This window comes from Plecotus auritus (genome assembly GCF_963455305.1).
Source record: "Plecotus auritus genome assembly, chromosome: 2".
NCBI lineage: Eukaryota > Metazoa > Chordata > Mammalia > Chiroptera > Vespertilionidae > Plecotus > Plecotus auritus.
In genome coordinates, this window is record NC_137771.1 from 43,335,967 (window position 1) to 43,360,995 (window position 25,029).

At 41.9% G+C, this 25,029-nt stretch overlaps 1 pseudogene across 1 annotated transcript; it reads right to left on the reverse strand.

Moving 5' to 3' along the window:
• Positions 1-3,204: 3,204 nt before the first annotated feature.
• On the reverse strand, positions 3,205-23,043 carry LOC308241053 (GAS2-like protein 1; annotated as a pseudogene). Its single transcript has 3 exons — positions 22,909-23,043; positions 15,567-15,681; positions 3,205-5,244 (listed from the first exon to the last, which is right to left on the reverse strand). The product of its transcript is annotated as a GAS2-like protein 1 (transcript).
• Positions 23,044-25,029: the final 1,986 nt, after the last annotated feature.

Sequence of the window (25,029 nt, forward strand, 5' to 3'; positions counted from 1 at the left end):
TTCATAGTCTTTTTTATCTAGTAAAATGATTTAGGATTTGCTGATGTTTCCTGTATCAATAACTTAAGAGCACATTTTCCTATAAAGTTCTTAAAAGGAAAGGAAAAAAAGCTATTGGGAATGTGGTATATTTATCAGAAGAAAATGGGACCAGATTCATAGGTGGTGAAGTGGAGAGGCTACTATTTGCTCTGCAGTAGTACAAAAGTACCTTCCCCCCCCCCCCACTATGTAAACAACAAGATAAACTGTGAATTTTTTGGGTCAACAAGTGATGGTATCCTTCCATCACAGAATCAGGGGCAACCTTGTACCAGCTGCAAGGCCTTGTCATGGTTGCTATCCATATTCTATAGTCACTCTCTGCCCATTTTCCTTACCCAGTAGCAATTCATTAAGTCCTCACTTGATGAATTAAGCTGGATTAGATACCAATGCTCTGTGTATAACCTATATGGTATTGAGAGTGAAATAGTTAAATAGAGATGGTGTAAGTGATGTCAGACTTAGTGATGGATTTCTGTTTTTCTCCCCAGTGAGAGACACATTTTCAGTCAGGACTCTGCTGGTCAGATACTCTGATAGAGCAGGTAGCATGGGACAAGAGCAGCACGAGCCCCGAAGAAAAGTTCAAGCAGTGACAGGGAAAAAGAATAGATACAGTAGATCTCATACACTTAGACATTTCACTCTAAAGGTTTGCTCTTTAACCCTTTAGGGAAGTTGACTGGGACATAAGTATCAGGTTCCCTTTGTGTTGTATGTAGACAACAATGTAAAGTATGCATTTGTTGACCATGTTACAAATTGTATAATATGCTTAGTCCATGAAGTAGGTTCAGCTCAACTGATCCTTCAGCTATCTTTATAAGGTCCTGAGTAAAACAGACAAAACAAAATAAAGCTAAACATAAAACAAAGCAAAGCAAAGCAAAACAAAACAAAACAAAACAAAACAAAACAAAAAAACATCTCTGAAGGCTGGCCAGTGCACCTCAGAAGCCCGCACAATCATAGCGCAAGTCATATGGACCCATAGCTGGGAAACCTTCAGGTCAGGGTAGTTAGTGTTGTTGGGGAGTGGGGAGCTATTGGGGTGGGTTGGAGATTAACACTGACACTTTGTAGGGCATCTTAGAAAGTAAAGTTTCCTCCCCGCAGAGAGCAGGGAACAAATTACTAGGCAAAAGAAGCCCAAACTTACAACAAAAGCTGCCAGGCACTCATTCACAGCAAACGTCAGACTCCAGACACCAACTGCTAATATGTTAGGAAATGCTGATTAGGGATTACTGAGGCTGCCTATAAACTTTCTATTACCATTATTTAAGAATGTCTGAGTTGAGTTGATGCTAATTCCATCAGCATTTTATGTTTTTCTTATAGGTTTCAAATCTAAGAATGTCAGCATTTACAGAATTTAGATGAGAGCTATATTTAAATAAATGCATTATAAAAGAAGCAGCCAGGTATTTAATGAATATAAGCATCAACTTTAGATCATATGTACTGCATTATTTTTTCTATTTTATTTCTTTAAAAAACTTATCTTTATTCTTTTTTTTTATTGATTAAGGTATTACAAATGTGTCTTTATCCCCCCATCGTCCCCTCATTCCTCCCAGTCCTGCCCTCACCCGCACCCTCTGTTGTCTGCGTCCATCGCTTATGCTTATATGCATGCATACAAGTCCTTTGGTTGATCTCTCCCCCTTATCCCCACACTCCCCTACCTTCCCTCTGAGGTTTGAGGATCTGATCGTTGCTTCTCTGTCTCTATCTTTATTCTTGAAAGTATTACAGATGTCTTCCTCCCCTCCCCTCCTGCCTCCCCCTCCCTAGGCCTTCCGCACACTATTGTCTGTCCATGGGCTATGCATATATGCATATAAGTTCATTGATTAATCTCTTCCTGTCCCTCCTTCCATACCTCTAAATGGGGTAAATTTTATAAGGGTATAATTTTTATTCTATATTGTTAAGTGATATACACTAAGCTCCCAGAACAGTTCCTACATATAATAAGCTCTCAATAAATGTTGTTGAATTAAAGTAGAGACTGGAGCATGGCCGGCTTGGCTCAGTGGTTGAGCGTCGACCTATGAACCAGGAGGTCATGGTTCCATTACCAGTCAGGGCACATGCCCAGGTTGCAGGCTTGATCCCCAATGTGGGCATGCAGGAGGCAACTGATCAATGATTCTCTCTCATCATTGATGCTTCTATCTCTCCCTTCCTCTCCCTTTCTCTCTGAAATCAACAAAAATATTAAATAAATAAATAAAGTAGAGACTAGAAGATACAATAAAAATATAAATATGCAAACTAGAGAGTTTCTATAGTTGCTATGGTTGGACAAGAAATTCAACTCTGAAGTTTCTAGAAGCTAGAGTGAAAATGAAATTATACTTGGTTAGATAGCTTATATTGTCAAAGAGGAGAAAGGATACCAATTCATTAAGGGAAAATTAAGCTTCCCTAGGGCTAAACTCTACAAGAACTTCTCAATCTAGAATTTTATAAGACGCAATAATGAGTTTTTAGGATGAGTTTTTACTTGTATAGGAATTGTCAATAAAAGTTGAGAGCATATGCTATACTTTAACATGTTAAATCATGAATGGGTTTAGAAAACCGCCATTCTATAATAAGACTAGAGGCCCAGTGCACAAAATTCGTGCATGGGTAGGGTCCCGAGGCCTGGCTGGTGATCAGAGCCAATAGGGGCCTTCCGGCTGCCAGCTGGTGCCTCCCTTCCCCAGCTGCTGGCTGCTGGCTGGGGCCTTCCTTCATTCCGCACCATCCCCTGGTGGTCAGTGCAGCCACCATAGCAAGCCATCAGTATCCTGGTCGAACTCCCCTGGGGATAATTTGCATATTAGGTGTTTTTTTTTGTTTGTTTGTTTTTTCCAAGGGGCTGGAACAAAACTTTACTGTCAGGCTCTGCAGGGCCGCAGGACCTCAGGAGGATCCTCGTTGGGCTCCTCTAAGGCATTCAATAATATTAGTAATTAAATAGCGATGCTCATCCCCCAATCGGAATGTACAACAGAGGTCCCATTGTGCCATGTAAGGGGTCTGGTCCCATGAGGTCTGATACCCGGGGTGTGCGGGGGATGGGGTGTTCCCTGATGCAGAGGGGTTAAGGCCACAAAGGAAAAGGAAGAGGAGGAACAGAGGCCTAGATGCAGCTGGGCTGGTCCATCACATCCAGGAATCCGGCTCCACCCTTGGGCTGACCGAGTGCAGGGCATGCCAGGCCCCGGGCACCATGGGTTCAGATGGGCGGCGGGGGCCCCAAGGAGTGGGAATTCGTGAGGGTTTCCGGTCTGGCTGTGTGTCCATCCGGCCCCATGCCCAGGTCCTTGGGGGCTCAGGGCCAGCCATGTGACTCCCAGATGCATCTGGCTGCCCCCCCCCCCCCCACCAGGTCAGGGGCTGCCTTCATTGGAAGAGCTGGACAGGGCTGGACCCCGGCACCCGGGCAGCCCATTGGCCATCCGGCCAGAGTCCCCTGGTGGGCCACACTTGCCACCCAGGACACTGAGGGACGAAGAGGAGGAGCTGGAGGAACAGTAGGCTGAGTCAGGGCCTGGAGCGTCTGGGGCCCCAACCGGGTCAGAGGCTGGTCCAGTGGGGGTTCCACCAGCAGTAGCCTCAAGGGCTCGGACATTAGCCAGGAACTCCTCTTCCAGGCGTCGGAACAGTTGCTGTTCATGCTGTGGGTCAAGCTGCAAGGGTGTGCGGAAGACGCTGGCAGGTGTGGTGCCCAACTCTGGACTAGGGCTGGAGACCCGGGGAGGCCGGGGGGGCTGCAGGGCTGTGGGCACGGGGAGTGTGGGGACTGCTCCTGCCTGAGCCCCCACTGGCCCTACCCCGTGGCACACAAGAGTGCTGCCCGTCTCGGTCCCTACGCACAGGCAATACAGCCTGCTCCTCGCGGCTCTGGCTCCGGACCCGCCGCCGGGCAGGGCTGGGGGTTGACAGCTGGGCTCTCCTGCCTCCTGGGGCCTCCTGGAGCCGCCCGCGATCTAGCTGGTCTCGGGACTGGTTGCGAGGGACAGGGGGTCGTCTCGGGGAGGCTGGGGTGCCTGTCGTCAGCCGCCGGCTGGGCTGCTCCCTCTGGGCGCCAGTGCCCAAGTCATCACTTCGGGCACCAAGGGGCCGCTCTGGGCTAAGAAGGCTGAAGAGTCGCTGTCCCCAGAGTAGCGTCGGGAGCGGGAATGGGGGGTGGGGGGGTGGGCAGCTGATCCCGGGCCCTGAGTGGGGTCTCAGGCCCCTCCTTTGAGCTTCGTAAGCTCACGGTGTCACCTCTGGCCGGGAGCCTCGCCGCTCACCCCCTGGGGCTGGGCTGCCAGCTCGCGGGCTGGGAGTGGGTGACACCCTCTGCGGGGAGAATGTTTGGGTCCTCGGCTGGGGTGGGTGGTGCACTGTGGAAGAGCAGCGGCAAGGGTCGTGCTTGTCCAGGTAGTGCTCCAGCGTGTCCCTAGCCACCACCCACGCGGCCCATCACGTGGCTCCTCAGCACCTGCACGAAGATGAGCAGGCTGGAGTCTACGACGCGGTACTTGCCCTCGGAGACCTTGATCATGGGAAACTGGTCTGGGCAGGTGCAGTGGCCCAGGATCTCCCTCACCAGCTCGTCAAGGTTGCTCAAGTCCATGGGCGTCATGCGTGGCCCTCGGGTGGGAGCCCCTGGTGCAGCAGCAGTTTCGGGGGTGCCCTCCTCATCCTCAGTAGTCGGGGAGTGGGGGGCCGAGGGTGCAGCGTGCAGCTCCTGCTCAATCTCCTGCTCACATTGCACGAGGCGAGGAGCCAGCAGGCCGAGGCGGGCCCCGCGCCGCGCCACCTCCAGCAGGCAGAGCACCACGCTCTTTTCGTTCTTAAGCACGAGCACCTCGGGCACACCCAGCTCCGCCCGGCACCAGCCGATGAAGGTAGCCACATTGTCTCGGGCCATGAAGGAGCCCGGCGCCACGCTGTGAGCCTGGAAGACCACACCTCGGGCAGGACGGGCAGCAGCCAAAGTGCGGGCAGCCTCAGTGACAGCGTTGGCATGTTGGCACAGAGTGGTGCCTGTGGCCAGTCCCATCAGGAAGCCATCACCCCCACTGGGCAGACCCAGGCCGTACAAGGCATTGAGCCACTCGGCCAAGTCCTCCTTCATGGCCTCCACATAGGCCTCGCTCAAGCGGAACGGCCTCACACTCTTGGCTGCTGAGCCTGCAATGCTCGCCACTGGGTCTGCCGTGCCCAGGCCAGCAGAGTCACTGGCTCATCCTGCGGCCTCGGGGAGCATCACCCCTGCAGAGAGGCGCCGCCCGATCCCCAGCGATCCGGTCAGGTCCAGCCGCTGCCGCCGTGGAGCCCCTGCATGTTAGGTTTTATATATATAGATGGGAGAAGGTGAAAAGGGGCAGCAGGAAGTGATAGGTAAAGTTGTACAGCTAGGTAGAACCCTACTCTGGCTAAAAGAATTTGCCTTTTCAGTAATGGAGATTATTTTCCATTTGTCTTTTTAGCCATTTATGATCACTTTTGTTTTAATCATTTACTCACTCAAAGTCATTTATTCATCACTTTTTATGCCTCAGTTGCTGTGATAAATGCTGAGGATATAAGATAAATTCAACCCAATCCTGTCCTTAGGGAGTTCTGAATCTGGCAAAGGAGAAAAGCAAGCAATTGGCTATTATGGAGATTTCCTATGAGTAAGGACCCCATGGTGTGTGTGGGGACAAAGAAGAGAGGCATCTAAATTAATCTGGAGTCAAGGCAGGCTTCCCAGAAGAGGAGATCATGGAGTTGATTTTTAAAAAATATGTTTGAGTATCTGGATGAAAAAAAGAAAGAAGCACCATAGGTGGGAGAGTGGCATGCAGACTGGAAAGTTGCAATTACTGGCTGAAGTGGAGGGCTGTAGAGTGAGACATGCTTCTGGGGATTGAGGTGAGAGGAAGAAAGGTGAGGAAGGGCCTTGTGGGTTAAGAAAGGAACTTTGAACTTTATCTGAAAGCTTTTTGGCAGTCATAATCATTGAAAAAATGAGATTTTAGTGATTACAAGTCTCTTAATAATTAGTGGTTTTAATCTTGGTCAGAGAAGGGTTTTAATGCTCTTCCTTTGGTTCATTCATAATTATTTTCATGGCAGATAGGCAGAGAATTCTTTTTCTTTGATGCTCTGTTCCATCCTCAAAAATTAATAGAACAGAAAAGGCTCAGAGAGACTAAGTAGCTTGACAGCTACCAAATAGCAGAAGCAGGGTTCCAACCTCAGTAAGGAACCACTGTAGAATGATGAAAAGAACATAAATGTGAGTCAGGAGATGTGAGTTCAAATTTCAACTGTGAAGCAAGTTTGTGACCTTTAAGAAAGTCATATAACCTTTTTGAAGTTCAGTGTCCTAATTATAAAATAAAGCTAGCAATGGTTGCCTTAAAATATAGATTTCAGCCCTAGCTGGTTTGGATCAGTGGATAGAGCATCAGCCTTTGGATTGCAGGGTTCCAGTTTCCATTCTTGTCAAGGGCACATGCCCAGGTTGAGGGCTTGATCCCCAGTAGGGGGTGTGCAGGAGGCAGCCGATCAGTGATTCTCTCTCATTATCAATGTTTCTATCTCTCTCTCCTTCTCCATTTCTCTCTGAAATCAATAAAAATATATTTAAAAATATATATTGATTTCATGTTGCAATAATGTGAAACAGCTCCAGCTTACAGTGGGTGCTTACTCTGTATTTTTTGATTCTGAAACTCAAGCCCTCTGATTTCTATGTTGGAGTGGTTTTCCTGCAGCCTCATTTATAGTATGGCCCTCTCTCTGGTCTTTCTTTTAGTCCATAGTCTCCCTGTGCCTTCTGGACTCAAACTCCAGTCATATCCAAATGGATCTTTTGAGTTGGGGCAACTTGGGTTTGTAGAGAGTTCCTCAAAAGTCTCAGTGAAGAAGATACTGGAATTAGAGCAAGTAGAAAAAACATGTGGTTCTCATTGAAACCTTTGGATAAGAACATTTCAAAGCTTATAGCCAGGATCTGCCAGTGCAACTGCGATTGAGGCCTGAAATCATCTGGAACCTAGATGCTACTCATTAACGATGAAAGTGCTATGAGAAAGTGCTATGGGGGTGGAGGAAGGGCTGCTGTGACTTAACTACAGACATGGATGCAGAGGCATATTTTTGAAATCAATTTTTCTTAAAATAAACCCATCCACACTAAGTCATTATAAAGGTAACCAAGGATAACAGCCCTATCAATCAAATCCTTTGCCTTCACAGTTGAGTGAAGTCTTTTACTTCCCTGTATAATAAAATCTGAGAGGGTAGTTTAATTTCCCAGTTAGAGGCAAAAGAGTCTTTTCTTGACCCCTAGCTCTTCATATCCAATGAATAGCTCACACCACTTTAATGTTATGCTTTATTATTCATATTATTATTTTTGAAAATTATTCCCAGAGAGAAAGAATATAATGAAAAGATATCAGACTTTTTATTTGAAGGATTAATCAGATTTTGGAAGACACACCAGTGCACTGCTGGGTTTCTGGGCAGGAAGCTGAAATGATCTGTTTCCCCCCATGGTTATGAAAGTGCACATTTAGCAGAGAATGAGTTTTCCGGGCTTTGCAGGGATGGCTCATAACCAAGGAGGTGAAGGACCCTATTGTGTCACAGCATGAGGGATACCAGGCCCATGTTAAGAACATTCCCTTTGAAAAATGGAGATATTACCCAAATAGCTGCAGTGTATTAATTCTTCAGTCTTATTCTAGGAAGAAATGAAGTTATTGTGGAAGAGGTCAGCCTCAGAGAGGATACCTGCACCTCTGTCATGATAGGCTGATTATGGCTCATTGTGTTTCACCATCATAATATGCTCATGAAACCAAGTCTGATTCAGCCACATGCTAGGATCCTACCTATAGTGGTCAGAAAAATCAACAAGGAAGTGAGGGTTTTTCTATTTCATATTGTTCTGAGTTCCAAAATGTAGATGAATTGAGCTCTCTGCAGAAATACATTTTCTACAAGACTTGAGAGAATCCAAGGAAGTAGTTAATCTAGGGCATGCATAAAACTGAAGAAATCAGAGGCTAAAGTTTGTATATAATATGCTGAAAGTCACAGAGGTGGTTAGGGCCAGTGACAGAGGGAGAGGTCAGGTCTGAATCGAATTACCACCCTTTCTTACATTGCATTCATAAGGAATTTCTTAACTGTTCTACCTTTATTAATAGCGCAAATTTGAGGGGTAGGAGAGACAAGGAATCTACTGTTTGTTAAATAGTTAATAGATACTTGGAGTAGTGCTGAGTGCTCTTATATTTAATATCTCATTTAATACACAAGAATCCTGGGGGGTCAGTATTAGGCTCACTCTACAGATGCAGAAAAATGAGGCTGAGAGAAGCTAACTTAGTCAAGGTACCAAAGCTGGTGTATTGCAACTGGAATTAGCTCCAAGGTCAGTTTGGTTTCCAAATTGCCACAAATCACTATATAACACAGAGGCAGTATGAATTTATGAGATCAAATATTAGAGTTTGAATTAAAAGTAACCAACTACTTCCTTCAATTTGAGGCAGTACTTTTCCCTACAGAATTCTTGACAGATGTTCACCAGTTGCTACTTTAGTACCTCCAGTCATGAAGAACTCAGTCCCTCATATAATATTTAACCCTTGTATATATACAGTAAAAAATATTGCCCATATTTGATTTCTTAGTTTATGCTTATAACTCACCTTTCCTAGGTTATCTCTAATATTTCATTCTGCATGGTATACTCAATCATTCATTTGTTAACTCAAAAATATTTATTGAATATCTATTACATGCCAGATACTACCATGCTCTGTTCTGAGAGTACAATGATGAAAAAAATAAATATCATTCATATCTTCATGACTTTGCATTTTTAAAGCAAAGATGGGTATAATTAATATTTAAGTAACTGGAAAAAGAAAGTATTAATAACAAAGCACATAGAATTAAAAAAATAGATAACATAGACTCTAAAATGTGGCTTGCTCAACCCTATAATAAAATGTTTATGTAGAAGGCAACTGACATGCCTTTGAGGATCACTTAAAAAATGAAATATGGGGAGAATTTTTTTCTCTGAGAAAGCAATGAAAAACTTTGCTTAGAGCATCTAAATGGTTCCTCAGAGATCTGGCTGAGTTATGGCTGGTGACATAAAGGAATCCCTGGCAAACAGGGCTGGATATTTGACTGCAGGCAAATTGTGCTACGTGCTGGACTTTTCGTTGTGCAAATATTGGCTCTAGAACTTGATGTATACAGGGCCATGGTCTGGTCCTGAAGTAGCAGCTGCTTGGACTGGGTCTCAGAGGATGCAGGTGAAAATCTAATTTGATCATAGCAGGTAGGAAGCAGGCCTGGGGAATGCTTGAAGGGAGGCTGCCACAGCAAAACTGAACAACCACTAAGCACCTATTGTATGCCAGGATCTTTATGTAGTTATTTCAAGTAATTGTCTCTGTTATAGATAAAGTAAACCAAGCCCCCAATCCAAGTTTATAACCAATAACCACATGTATCTGATTCCCAATTCTATGCATTTGGCATTTCACCATGCTGCTTCCTTCATATTTGTGACAGATTCCTTACAACTGGCAGATTCTTTGAAACTCAGAGTTGAGATTTAAGAAGTAATAGGTTGAAGCTAGAGAAGGTGAAGTTTCAGGTCCCTACATTTGCATGGGACCCATTCAAGGTCTTGGGAAGGAGCCTTAGCAATAAGGTCTCATATTTTTGCAACACTGAGATATTTGTCCATTATTTTTCTTAAAAAGAGCCTCCAAAATTATAGAAGCTTTGACTTCATAATCTGCTAACACCTTATTTAGAGCAGTCATTCATTCAACAAATATTTCTTGAGTGCCTAATACATGCCAGGCACTGTACTAGGGGCTGGGGAGATAGCACTGAACAACTCAAAACAGATATCCCTGTCCTCAAAGAGCTAAGAGGAAAGGCATGACATACTTAAATTGGATAATTTAAAGAAAGTTTAATAAATTGACTATTGGTTAGTAACAGAAAAGCACTAGCTTGCTGGGCAAGTGGAGGGAGTGGTTACTACCCTGAAGATAGAGATAGTTGAGTAAAGAGAAGTGCCTCTTAGGGGATGAGACCTTTGGTTGAGGAAAACTAACCAATCATATGGGAGGGAGTGGGGCAATACACACTCAGCCTTACTTTGCTCTTGCCCTCTGACATCCTGTTGGTATTCCTCAATGACCAAACCCAGTTGGAAATTAAAGAGAAGTTTAGCCCATTTTTTCCCATTGGTACAGATCAGCCTCCTGGATCATATGGTACAGAAGTGTGCAGTATAGATCTGGAGGAGAAACAGGTGATATCTAATGCAACATATGTGTTCAGTTAAATCCTTAGAACTTTGGTGAGGATGCATACAACAAGTAGAATGCCAATTTTCTAGTATTAATAGTACCCCAGAGAATAATAATAATAACAAGAACATAATAATAATAATAGCAAGAGAAAACATTTATTGAAAGCATACCATGTGTAGACATGAACTGAGAATTTGCAGCATCTGATACCACATACGCTCTCTCCTTCAAACAATGTTCTAAAGGGCTCTAGAAGTTGGTCTTTAACCAACTTTGAAGCATTTTCCAGCAAATTAGCAAGAGTTAAATTTCTTGAGGGACCCTTTCATGTTTATGTTTTATATATTAGGGTCTGTGAAAAAAGGGAAAACCATTGGTTAACTGTGTATGTGAAGAATTCACATTCAATCAGCCATAGTAAGGGTAATAAAAGACTGAGAAGCACTATTTACTGAATCCAAATGATTTGCAAATGCCTAGTAACCCCTTGGTTGTCTCTCAGATTGGGTACTTGCTAAAGATCCATTGGACCTAGGAGGCAGTGTGAAAGACACAAGGCATTGAATAGTTCCCATTTCTTTAAAACTATATTCTAAAACACAAAGGCTATTCCCGAAGAGGACCCACAGGGACCAAGCCATTTATGAGACTAACTTCATATGTCTGTCCACCTAAGAGACATTGTTCAAATCATTCAGGCCATTGAGATTGAATATGCATATGAGTTTCAGAGTTCCTCAAAAGTACCCATAGTAAACTTGGAAAAGTTGACAAATTTCAAAAAGGTTAGCAATGACTTCCTCTAAGCCCGTGACATTGGACATACATTAACCATGCTTAATATCTAGAACAGTGGTTCTCAACCTTCCTAGTGCCACGACCCTTTAATGCAGTTCCTCATGTTGTGGTGACCCCCAATCATAAAATTATTTTTGTTGCTACTTCATAACTGTAATTTTGCTACTGTTAATGAATCGTAATGTAAATATCTGTGTTTTCCGATGGTCTTAGGCTCTACAGCAGCAGTTCTCAACCTGTGGGTTATGACCCACAGGTTGAGAACCGCTAGCAGGGTCGTCTAAGACCATCGGAAAACACAGATATTTACATTATGATTCATAACAGTAGCAAAATTACAGTTATGATCTAGAAAGTCTAATCTTTGTTGGAGTAAATGAAGTGCCTAAAAGTTATAGGACATCTAGAGTCTAAACTTTGAATTAAAGAATGTTTAATCTGTAAAATGAGCTTATAAATTATTCATTGAATGCCTTCATTTGAAAGATGATAAAAATGGAAAGGAAAATGACTTGTTCAAGGTCACAACATTGGTTAGTGGCAGAGCTGTGATCAGTAGTGGCCTTTGTGTCCTGTCTCCAGCCCTATGTAGTCCCTATAGTTACATCATAATGGCTTTCAGACACATAGAGGTAGAGACCAACCATCTGAGGAACCTTGAAGATTACTCAGTCCATGGGAGAAAGGATATCAATCACTTCTTTGATAATACGGAAGGTAAAAAAATCCAGTGTTAAAAAATTCAATTGGAGAAAAAGTACAGGAGAAATAAATGCTTCTAAAATATTCTCATCTGTCTACACAAAACAAGAAACTTAACCTGTGCAATCTTCTTTGACATCACCAAGTTGTTAGTTTTATGAAAAGTGGGCAGGAACAATATTCATTTCTGAGAATATCTATAATTTGGGCAAGTGGTTTTATCTCAAAAAATATATTACGGAGTTTAATCATCAGATCATACTTTATAACACTCGATTAAATGAAAAATGAATAAATGAAATTTAGGCTCTGATAATTCCTGAACAACTTAATGCTTCAAGAGCTATTTACACGATTGATGCTTTCTTTACTCCTCCTGAGCAGGAATGGAAAACTTGAGAGACATCTGTGTTCAAACTCCCAGCTTTTCCAAGACTTTGCTATGCGAATTTAGCTTTGGCTAAAACAAGAAAATTAAGCTGTGCCACTTTTAACATCATCTTCCCATTTAACTGGGTCTGGCCCCACTGAGTTTGCCTGAGCTATGATTTAAGTCATACCTGGCTTTCACAGAAGCCATTGACTCCACCAGCCATTCACCTGCCTAGCACCAATTGCCATCTGAGGCATACATATTATGGATTTTGTCTGATATCATTATGGATGATAAGCATTTAATATCTTTCATTGATAGTTAATATCTTGTTTCTCTGATCTTTGTTGTTTTTGACCAAGGCGTTATTTTCTTTCCCATGAAGTTCTCTAAAAACTTCCCTGACCACTTATTCTTCCAACAGTCAACACTCTCAATGTCTTTTCAGTTGGTTGATATTGACAAAGTCAACTTATACTAAAAATATTGAATCTTGACAAAGGTTAAATGTGAAAGAATACTTCTGCTGGAATGGAGAATTGGTGAGCTTCCTTCCACTGTAGGTTGTTATTCTCTTTCTAATTTGGCTTGAATATTAGTAACCTCTGGAAATATTTGGGGATAACCAGGAGGTTTCTCAACTGCCCTACAGAATGACATTTCTACATTTTTGAGGGAGAAAAATAATGTCCTTTTTAGTACATTTGTATTATTTTGAACCCACACCAGTTATCTGTTTGTTTTGAGTACTGTGCCATGACATAGAGAATCATCCATGAGTCCATGCTCTGCCCTCCAGGCCATGATCAGCATCAAAATTCAGGCTTATTTTTCTACGGCTTGAAGCATATCAACGAAGACAAATGCAGGAAAAAATCTGCCATCAATAGGGAAATTTGGCCTAGGGTAGGTAAATAATGAATCCAGTGTGAGAGACTTGTCAAATAAACATATAAAAATCCTGAGTTTGTCCTTTTTATACATTTAGAATGAAAACATATATCCCATGGAAATGTATGAATATTGATATGACACATCATCATGGATCTTTTGAAGGTTCCAAGGTACCCTAAATGACCATAAACATTCAGCTATGCCCAATTCATATATTAAACCCACAGCATTTGAAGATGTATCTTTTAGCTATGGATTTATACAATTTTCAAAATTTATATTTAATGCACTGAGCCAGAACTATGAGGAAGATTGGGGAGACCTACTTAAATACCACTTAATAAATGTAATTTATATTTGATATAGAATTAAGACTTCAACTGGGGTGAACCAAGAGCAATGAGAAATGACAGATATAAATGTATATCAGGCCTTTTTGGATTGATTGATTAACTGATACATTGTATTATCTAATAAATACTAATTGAATTCTTACCAAGTTTGATATATTATACCCATTGGGGACTAAAACATATAGTCCATTTTCTTGCAGAATATACAGTCCAGTGGCCTTTGGATAGGATTTGCAGTAACAGTATGAAAGTACACATCCATGAAGAAACTATATATATATTTTTAGCATACTTTCAAGTAAAAATAAAATTATCTTAGTATGGGCCCTCAAGTGCACTCAAGTGCTTTTTATCAAAAAGGCACTCAAGTGCTTTTTATCAAGTGCTTATTTTGTTTTAAAGGTAAAAAGAAATGCACACCAACTATTTAAATAAATAATATTTACATTTTTGTAGGTTGATATTTATATCATTGTCATTTCATTGTAGTAGAAGAAATTTATTTTGGGGGTAGAATTATATAAATATATTGTGATTTTTATTTCTTGAGTTTTAAAATGTGAATATCTAAACATATTTTTTATGTAAATCAGAAGAAAATTCCCAAGAATTCTCTATGGGTTTCTTGTCCCATTGGTTCTTTCTTTCCCAATCCTCTCTATGTAATATTAATTAACCTGGAATACCTTAGTTCAGAGTCAGCTTGATGTGTGTATTTTATTTCACAATTTCTTACTGATTTATGTGAGTTCCAAACATATGGTCACTTGCAAGGTTGGATATTTTTGTAAACAGGGTTCTGTGGCTCATATTTGCTGTAGAAGTTTCTCTAGTCGGAGCAAACCAAGAGTAATGACAAATGAGGGATAGAAGGGAACTAGTCAGGTAATTCCACCTCATTTATCTTTTTGAGGATTTCTCTGAGGTAAAAAATTTCTCTGTAAACCTCCCAAAGAAGTCCTGTAGGTCAAACAAACACATCTGACAACAAGTTACTATAAGTCTTCTTGACTTATTGAGAAAAAGTGACCAGTGTGATAAAATACATTGCATTGCTTCTCATATTTCCTTGCCTCGTTTCTTCTTTCTCACCATTATAGCTCTAGGCTTGCTTCTTCTAAATAAAGTATCATCCCTTCAATTCTTGCCTCAGGCTCTGCTTTATAGAGATTTGGTTAAAAACAGAAGTAATTCTTGAAAACGAGATTTTAAAATGGTATTGCACTTATACTCTCAGAGAAGCAGTGAGAACAACTTAATTTTAAAAAATGGAGCTATATTGTACTCTTGGGACTTCTTGTCATAAGATTGTGATGAAGAAAGGAAATAAGGAAGAGCCAGAAGGGAGACTGGCAGGGTGAGGACGTGCTTTACTTAGGGTGGCAGAAGAGGGACTCATAGAAGGTAAAACTGAGGCTGATCCTGGAGTGAGGGAGTGGAGCTGCAGCCTAGGGACACTCACGAAAAGGGTGGGGTTCTTCTAGATCTCCTCAAGGCCTAGAAAATAGATTTGGACAGATCTAAAACAAATCTCCAATAGCATTATTCACAGTAGCCAAGAGGTGGATACAAGCCAAATGATGAATGGACAAATGAAATGTTGAATGCCCTTACGGTGGAATATAATTTAGCCGTATAAAAGGAAAGAAGTACTGATTAACAGTACAATGTGAATGAATGTGGATGAATGTTGAAAACTTGATGCTGAGTAAAGTTATGAAAGACCAGATACTGTATGATTCCATTTATATGAACTGTTCAGAATAAGCAAATCTATAGAGACAGAGAGGAGACTAGAGATTGCCAGGGGTTGGGGCTAGGGAGAAGTGGGTCCTAATGGATATGGGGTTTCCATTTGGGGTAAATAAAAGTTCCTGGAACTAGATAATGGTTATGGTTGCACAACACTGCAAATGCAGTTCATGCCACTGAGCTGTACCCTTCAAAACAGTTATAATAGTAAATTTTATGTTATATATGTTTTACCACAATACAAATATATTAAAGAAATGATCTTAAAGGTAGACCCGTTTATAACAACTGCTGAAGTCTCCACTGTACCTGACTTCTTACACTTCAGGTGGCGCACTTGAAGGCAGACGGTGACTGGCAGCAGAAGTGTGAGGACTACCTTTTCTGTCCCTTCCAAACCACTTTCTCTTTCTTGTGCCTTTGACTACAAAAAACAGTATGATTTTCACCCCTTCACTCATGAAAAACATGCGTGCAGGGCAAAACTGTACCTACCACCCTAGAATTGCACCATCAATAGTGAAAAACAGAGAAAATTTATCATTGAGCAGTTGCTTATGCTTTATGTCTTCTGTGGCACCCGGAAGCCTCTACCAGGTTGCACTCGTTTTGCTTTTATTGAGCTGATTTTTTAATTGCCTCTACCTTTTTGTATAGAATATTTTTTATAATATTTATTGTTGAAAGTATTACTTATGTCCCCTTTTTTTTTTCTCCCACTGACCCCTTATAGCCCACCCCCACCTCAGGTCTCTACTGCCCTATTCTCTGTGTCCATGGGTTATGCATATATGCATATAAGTTCTTTGGTTGATTTCTTCCCACCCCTTTTTTAATATGTGCTTCTAATCTTAATTATAAGGTCGACATCTTTCCTGATTGGTACCATAAACGTTTAAGAAGTATAACTAAATCATTTCTGGTTTTCTACTTTTATTTTCTAGCGTGTGTCAGAAAGCATGCTGGCAGGAGATCAAACGCTTTGAAGTTGATGTCATGATAGATATTGTAGAGGCAAAGACCCAGTACATTCTTCTGAGATGCTAAAACAGGAGCAGGGAGAATATTAACTCTTTAGAGATTGGACAGCCATGTCTTATTGTTTATATGTTCCAGGGCACCAGCTCTACCTTTTTATGCATCAGCGTGGGGCTGTGGAGAAAGCAAAGATTTTGGAGTCAGAATCCTAGTTCATTTATTCAGCTAACTATTGGACAATGGGCAACCCCCCCTAAATTTTGCTGAACAATTTCTTCATCTATAATATGGGGAGGGTTGTTAAAAGAAGTAAACAGTATGTGTCAAAAGCAGCCAGGACAGCATAATTACTCATAGAAAATAATAAAAGGAAATTAATATTGACCATAGCAACAATCAGAAACTTCTCTCCAGAGAATAAAGTAAGTAGGTATTTGAAATGGTGATTCACCAATGTAGAGCAGACAAGGACCAGCTCTAGCCAGACTCAATCTCCTAAATAAATATATGTCTATTCAGATTATTTCTTCTTGTGTGATTTTGGCAATTTGTATCTGTCAAGTTACTGGCTCATTTCACCTAGGTCCATGGTCGGCAAACTGTGGCTCATGAGCCACATGTGGCTCTTTGGCCCCTTGAGTGTGGCTCTTCCACAAAATAACACGGCCTGGGTGAGTCTATTTTGAAGAAGTGGCATTAGAAGAAGTTTAAGTTTAAAAAATTTGGCTCTCAAAAGAAATTTTAATCATTGTACTGTTGATATTTGGCCCTGTTGACTGATGAGTTTGCTGACCACTGACCTAGGTTATCAGATTTGTGGACATAGAACTGTTCATACTATCCCTGTATTTTCCCTGTATTGTCCATAGGATCTGTAGTAATGTCCCCTATTTCAAGATGGAATGTTCATTTACCAACTGGGGAAGATTAAGAGAAGGAATGTTTGGGGGGAAGATGCAGCCCCCAGTTTTGGACTGGTTAAATCTGAGGTAACCCATCTAAATGGAGAAGTTGAGTGGAAGTTGAATAAACAAGTTGTAGTTTTGCTTGTCCTGTCAGCCAGCTGTATTAAGGAAGAGGGTGGGATGAACTATGGTAAATGCTGCTGGTAGAACAATTAAGATGTGGATAAGATTTAATCTTTCAATTTAGTAATCTTGGAGTTATAGGTGTTCTTGACAAGAATAGTTTCAGTGGAGTTGTGGCTTAAAACTTGAGAATAGAAAAACAAATTGTTGGGAGGACTTCTGGGAAAATTCCATAAGAGATTGATAGACAGCTGATTTGCCCTGCAATGTTATGTTTTGATTCCTCCTTAGAATCATGTATTCAAAGTCATGGGTTCAATGGCTATTTGAAACCGTGGGTCAACCTTGAGAATGGAAACCACAGGAAACTGATAATAAAACAAAAGACAGAAACAGCATTGGTACCTGATGAATGACAGTGTGATGTCACCATACTAATTCTGAGTGCCTATTTTAAGATATGTTTTATGTAAAACATAAATTTCTATTATTTATTCCCTTGTTATTTCTATTTTGTGTTACTATCAGCCAAAAACAATTCCTAACTGATATAGCCCAAATTCAGCACCCATTCCAGGAATGTAGGTGACTAGGACACTTACAAATGCTTATGCATAGAAATTACTGTTTGGAACATGCACAAAAATACTAAGAGAATTTTCCAGCTGGACCTCATTCCCAAAGTGAATCTCAAAGACAGTTTTATACCAACCGTATAGCTTGGAGGAATTCCAGAAACTTTTAAGGAAGAGAACGTGGCCGCAGTGGCTGCTGATACTGCTGTAGTTTAGTGAAAATGGAAAGGCCGGAACAATGCCCTTTGAAGAAGAACAAATGTTATTAAATAATGGATTTTGTCCCACCTCCTACAACAGTCAAGAACAAAAGGATGAAAAGGGAATCCTATTCTTCTATTAATAACTCCTCAGTCAGGCTGATGCTGACAAAGCAGAAATCAGCTGTAAAATTAGCAATTTTGCCTGCAAATTAGACCCTTGCAAAGTCATAAAAAGAGGAAAAGAATTAAGAAAAATTTTATTAATGGAGTCAAGGATGGAACAACCATGAGTGATAGAGCATAAATACCCAGACAACTGGTACTTATTTTAAGGATGATATTACCCAGGTTTTAAGTAGCTGCTTATAGCTGTGAATGAAGAAAGAGTGAATTTATAGCTCTTGGATCAGTGGCCTTTCTTAATGGCTCCTTGGAGCACATCTATCAGAACTTGAGGAGCATGAAGTTTAGGTTGATGTTAATAAAAACTACCCCGTCCACCCCTATCTGAGATATTACTATTCCTCTTTAGAAAGGCAGTGCAGTAAGTGGAAAGAGGTTAAACTTCAGAGGCAAACTTAGGTTTGTACCTCACTCTGCTCAGTCACTATCCTTGGGGAAGTGTTTTCACCATTCTGGCCTTCTTATTTTGTCTTTTATCAAAGCAGGGGATGATTGTGCCTCCCTGGGTTAGTAGCATTAAATTAAATACCATACAAAGAATTTGGTCCCTAATAGGTTAGCAAATGTTACTCCCTTTCTTTTTTCCCTTCAAAATTGGAGGGCCAAGAAGAACACACCTTCTCCTCACAACCCATGCAAAACAGTTACATTTAGCTCTCTGACAGTCTCCCCTTACGCAGGTCAACCCCTACAGAGGAGCCGAGCACATTTTCATAATTTATGGCTGGTCTCAGGCAACAGGCTCCCATTTGCAATTTTATGAAAATGATAAGTCAATATCCAATAGGGGGGTAATCAGAAGAAAGAAACTGAGATCCCTTTAATACTAAAGCAGCAGGAGGCTCCATTCCAAGAAGGAGCGTAACATAGGAGAAGAAATTTGAACTTGGTACAGTTTGCTCATTTGTAGTGTTGGTAATTTCCACCATCATAGCCATCTAATACTTCTTAAGTTCCAAGAGGATAATGAGGAGTTTGGGGCTTTTTCGGGGGTTCTTTTGGAAGTCTTGGGTGAGTCTTGATTATTCTCGCTTTCTTAGTTCGAGGGGGTATTTTGTAACTGAAACACACATTTTCAGGCCTGGGGCTGGAAAATGGCAAAATATAGACAAAACAATCAAATCCACAATGCACATGGAAGACAGACACTATTTGAAGGGGGATTAAATCATTGAGCAAGACTTGAATAGCACTTTATTTTTTTATTTTTTGTTAATCCTCACCCGAGAATATTTTTTTCCATTGATTTTTAGAGAGAGTGAAAGTGAGGCAGGGAAGGAGGGAGGAAGAAAGGTAAAGAGAGAGAGAGAGAGGCTGGGGATTGAAGCTGCAACTCAGGTACTTGCCCTTGACCAGGAATTGAACCTACAACCATACACTGTACGGGCTGATGCTCTAACCACTGAGAACACCAGCCAGGGCCTGCATAGCACTTAAAAAAATCTTTTTCTAATAAATGGCTGTAGCTTACAAGACTACAAATTTATAAAAACCCAGCTGTATTAAAAACTTGTCAATCACTTTCAAATGGTGTAATGTAATCCCAGAATCATTTCCCTTCAACCTTTTCAGATCTTAAGATCATAGAATCTTCTACATCACCTACCTCCCTTTCCCTCTTGTAATCATCGTACTGTTGTCTATGCCATACTGTTTATTTCCCCCCCCCCGCCCCTAATCTCCTTCCTTATTCACAGTTTTGTTTTCCATGGTTTTGCTCCCTCCTCTATCCCAGGCAACCATGGTCTGAAAATATTAAATGGAAAATTCCAGAAAGAAACAATTTATAGGTTTTAAATTGCACACCATTCTGAGTAGTGTGATAAAATCTGGTGCTGTCAGTTCTGTCCTGCCCAGGATATAAGTCATCCCTTTGTCCAGTAAATCCACTCTGTATATGCTCCTGCCCACTCCCACCCATTAGTCACTTAGTAGCCTTCTTGGTTATTAGATCACAGTCTCACAGTGTTTGTGTTAAATTCACCCTTATTTTATTTAAGAATGGCCCAAAGTGCAAGAGAGTCATGCTGGCAATTCAAGGAAAACCATAAGTGCTCCCTTTAAAGGAAAAGGTGAGTATAGTACAAGAAGATATTTTGAGAAAAAGAGGGAGACCATATTCATATAACTTTTAGTATACAGTATTGTTATAATTGTTCTATTTTATTATTAGTTGTTAATTTCTTACTGTACCTAATTTATAGATTAAACTTTATCATAGGTATGTATGTCTAGAAAAAATATATAGAATTTGGTACTCTCCGTGGTTTCAGGCATCCACTGAGGGTCTTGGAATGTATCCCTGTGGATAAAGAGGTACTACTGCACCACAAACCAGGTGACATAAAAGAGCAGAAGTGTCACAGTTCTGAAGGCTAGAAGTTGGAAATCAAGGTGTTGGCAGGGCCATGCTCTCTCGGAAACCAATGGGGGAGAATTATTCCTTGCTCCTAGCTTCTTGCTTCTGCATTGATATGACCCCCTATGAGCATTCTCTGTATATGTAATGTTTCATACATATGCTTGTGTAATTGTCCACTCTAAGTAAAATAAGTATTCTTAAGAAAGAAAAGAAAAAAGGTAAATTGAGTTGCAGGTGAGGACCCCACTGTCAGGGCCGGGTTCAGGACCATGAGCTGAATTCCTTTCCAGATTGGGCAGCCCAAGAAACGGATTATTCCCCAAACAGTGGAGAGAGACTTCAAAAGGGTGCATGAGAAACTGCAGCTGGAAGCCCAGATAAAGAGGCTGCAGAGGAGCCCCATTGCTGACCTAGCCACATCCAAATCTGCTGTGAAAGAAAATATCCTTAGACATCTTCTCCAATCCCCTCTGTGAGCAAGACCAGGACTTTCTGAATATGGTGACAGCGTTGGGCATGGCCAACAACTTGACCAGCGTGGCCACCCAGTGGGAAGGGGAGAATAAGGCCAAACTGAGTGAGCTGATGAGTTACCCTGGGAAGACTCCTGGGACATCAGTCAGTCTCTCTAGTCTTTTCAAGCTTAGGCTCAGGCAGCTGCCCTGCAGAAAGACCTCCCTCTGGGGAAGGCTGGCAGCTGGAGGGTTGGGGACAGAGGCAGCTCCTGCTCTGCCTCACCAACTCTTTAGCATGAGCCTGGCACCAAGAGCCCCAAGCAGGTTACTGTCTCCCCACCCAATGGCGAGAGCCTGCAGACACAAGTAAGCAGTGTAGAAAAACCCCAGGGGATTTTTTATTTAAAAAAAAAAAAAATCCATCTGAAATGCATCCTGGCCTAGGGCCAGAGCTTCTGGCCTTCCAAGAGAATGGGCTTCGTCAGCTCACTTGAGGTCTTAACCTTGCTTGCATGGTTGGGATCACATCTTCCATAAGATGAATGTGGGGAGTCCACCCATTCTCATTTTCTTTTTCCACTTCAAAAACTCCTTCCCCCTCCCCGCCCCCCCACCACTGCCAAGAGGCCTGGGATACCTCTCTGGTGAATCTGAGAGAGCCTAGTCTCCCAGCCTTGACAGACCCAGCCTCCAAGCACAGTGAAGTCTGGTTTAGCCCACTTCTATCCCTCAGGTCAAGTGCAGGGAAGAGCCCCAAGCCTTGTAGGTTCCCTAGGTAACTGGGAATTAATTTATATAAATACCCTAGCACAGAAAATATCACAGATCAATTCACAGACCTCAAAGCAAAAACAGTAGATTTGTGCTGGCTGTTTGTTCTGGGACCAAAAGGGAGCAGTGTCCCGAGGCTGTCCCCTCAGGGGAGGAACAGGCAGTGATGGTTCCCTGGGAAGAATTCCAGACCCTGGCAGTGGCCAGGGGCAGCAACTGCCCCCGGATGTACAATGGATGAGTGCTTTGGATTGGGGCCTCAGGCTACCTTGCCAGAAGCCTACATAGTTGCCCCAGGGCCTTTGGCTTCCTATGTTCCATTGGTTAAAGACAATGAAGGAGGGCTTCTAGCCTGAAGTCAAGCTTCACCTTTGCAGTGTCTGTCCCTAAAAGGTCAGGACTGAACTAACAGCTTGCTTTATTTTTTTTTGCATCTACCCTTCAACCTTGGACCAACAAGGGAAAGCCAGATGTGCTCCCCCCTCACCAATTACATTGGATACCCCTCTTCTATTCAGCCCACCTCCAGCTTCCCTAGGCCAACACCTTGCCATGAGATGGGCCTTCCCCTTTCGCCACCATAAAGCTTTCTCACTCCTTAGCCAGCCTTTCATTTGAGTCTCTGCCCAATGCAAGTGCTGGGGGTAGCTGACTCTTGCTGTCAGTAAGTAACGCTATGCTCATTGGGTGATTTTCATTTATTATTATCTCGAAGAGCAATAAAGCACTCAGAAAAATACCCCTCCCCTCCACAAAGAAAAATGAACCCATCTAGACAGGTTTTTGTTATACTGTTTATTAATGAAACAGTTCCATTTAGAAAGTTTTATACATCAAACAGCTTTGAATTTGACTAAGCTGTCCATTAATTCATCTCTGAAAAATTAAGTGGCATTTAATTTTAGCTGCTATTTTTTACAGCATTAGAAACCTTATGCATTAGGTAGTTTCTCAAAATGTTATTCTCTATGCAATGGCATTTAGCAGATAGAGTCTATCATCTTACCCAGATGGATGTAGAAAGGTCTCATTTGAGAGCTCTATGGTAAATAGCTGGTATTTAGTGACAAAAGTATGCCTAACCTGAGTTTCCTACCACCAACATGGACTGTTTACTTTGAGAACTGGTCTTCTCAGCCACTTCATAGTGCCAATGAGGACATGCCAGCAATTGCCCCTTGGGTAACTTGGCATTAGAGCACCAGGCCTGTCTGAGGGTGGTAGCAGGCATTATGATTATATCCAGGTAAATAAAGGCCTATTTTTTAAAATGCCAATTTGAGATATAAATCAAGGGTTCAACATTCTCAGCATTGAGTTTTGAGCAATCTGGTATCCCGAATGTTCCCAAGTTTCTGTTGGTTGCCAGCCATCGTTGGCATTCCCTGGCCTAACTCCAGTCTCTGCTCCATCATCATGTGGCCATCCTCTGCCTGTGTGTCTCTCTCCTCTTATTGTAAGGATACCAGTCATTTTATTTTATTTTATTTTTTTAAATAAATCTTTATTCAAATTATTACAATTGTTTCTCCTTTTTCCCCCCATAGCTCCCCTCCACCCATTTCCCACCCCACCTTCTGTCCTTACCTCCCCACCACTGTCCTCATCCATAGGTGTATGATTTTTGTCCAGTCTCTTCATGAACCCCCCATATCCCTTTCTCCCTGAGAATTATCAGTCCACTCCCTTTCTATGCCCCTGATTCTATTATATTCACCAGATTATTCTGTTCCTCAGGTTTTTAATTCACTTGATTTTTAGGTTCACTTGTTGATAGATATGTATTTGTTGTTCATAATTTTTCTCTTTACTTTTTTCTTCCTACTCTTTAAGAATACCTCTCAGCATTTCATATAATACTGGTTTGGTGGTGATGAACTCCTTCAGCTTTTTCTTATCTGTGAAGCTCTTTATCTGCCCTTTAATTCTGAATGATAGCTTTGCTGGGTAGAGTAATCTTGGTTGTAGGTTCTTGCTATTCATCACATTGAAAATTTCTTGCCACTCCCGTCTGGCCTGCATAGTTTCTGTTGAGAAGTCAGCTGACAGTCGTATGGGTGCTCCCTTGTAGGTAACTAACTGTTTTTCTCTTGCTGCTTTTAATATTCTCTCTTTGTCTTTTGCTCTTGGCATTTTAATTATGATGTGTCTTGGTGTGGTCCTCTTTGGATTTCTTTTGTTTGGGGTTCTGTGCGCTTCCTGGACTTATAAGTCTATTTCTTTCACCAGGTGGGGGAAGTTTTCGGTCATTATTTCTTCCAATAGGTTTTCAGTATCTTGCTCTCTCTCTTCTTCTGGCACCCCCATAATTCTGATGTTGGTACGCTTGAAGTTGTCCCAGAGTCTTCTTACATTATCTTCAACTTTTTGGATTTTTTTTTTTTGGCTTTTTGCTTTTTCGGTTGAGTGTTTTTTGCTTCTTTGTATTACAATTCTTTGACTTGATTTTTGTGTTCCTCCTGTCTGTTTTTGGGTCTCTGTATAATATTTTTTATTTCAGTCAGTGTATGTTTAATTTCTAGTTGGTCCTTTTTCATATCTTCGAGGGTCTCGTTATATTTATCGGCCTTTTCTAGGATATTCTTAAAAAGCCTTAAAACCGTGGTTTTGAATTCTATATCCAGTCGTTTGTTTTCCTCCATTTCTTTTGTTTGTGATCTGATTCTTTGACGCCGCATTTTCACTGATTCCCTGAGTTGCTAAGGTAGATTTGTGTGCTAGGTTTCCAATATGGCCCAGTGGGTCTGCCTCCCCAGTTAACCTGAGGTGGACACTCTTGGTGCACCCCTTTGTGGACTGTGTGTACAGCCTTGTTGTAATTAAGTCTTTATTGTTGTTGGTATCACTGGGAAGAATTGACCTTCAGGCCAGTTGGCTGTAAGGATCAGCTGTGTCTATGCTGGGAGAAGTTTGGTGCTGGAGACAGCCTTATAGGATTAGACTTGCCAAATTGCAATAGCCTCTGTGCTCAGCTTGGATGGGGTGGAGTCTCAGTCTTGGCTTCCTGTCAGCCTTGCCCTTGCGCGCACGTGCGTGCCTTCAGACCTCTGCCTTCCCGGCTCCCGAGTCTCCGCCCGAGAGTCCAGACTCCCCCCACAAGAGCATGGGTCCCCAGGGGCTCGCCTGGAACTGGGGTTCACTGCAGTCAGAACTGGGGCTCAGTGCAGTCAGGAGCCTCTGACTCCCTTCCACTAGGGAAAGCCTGTGGCAACCTCCG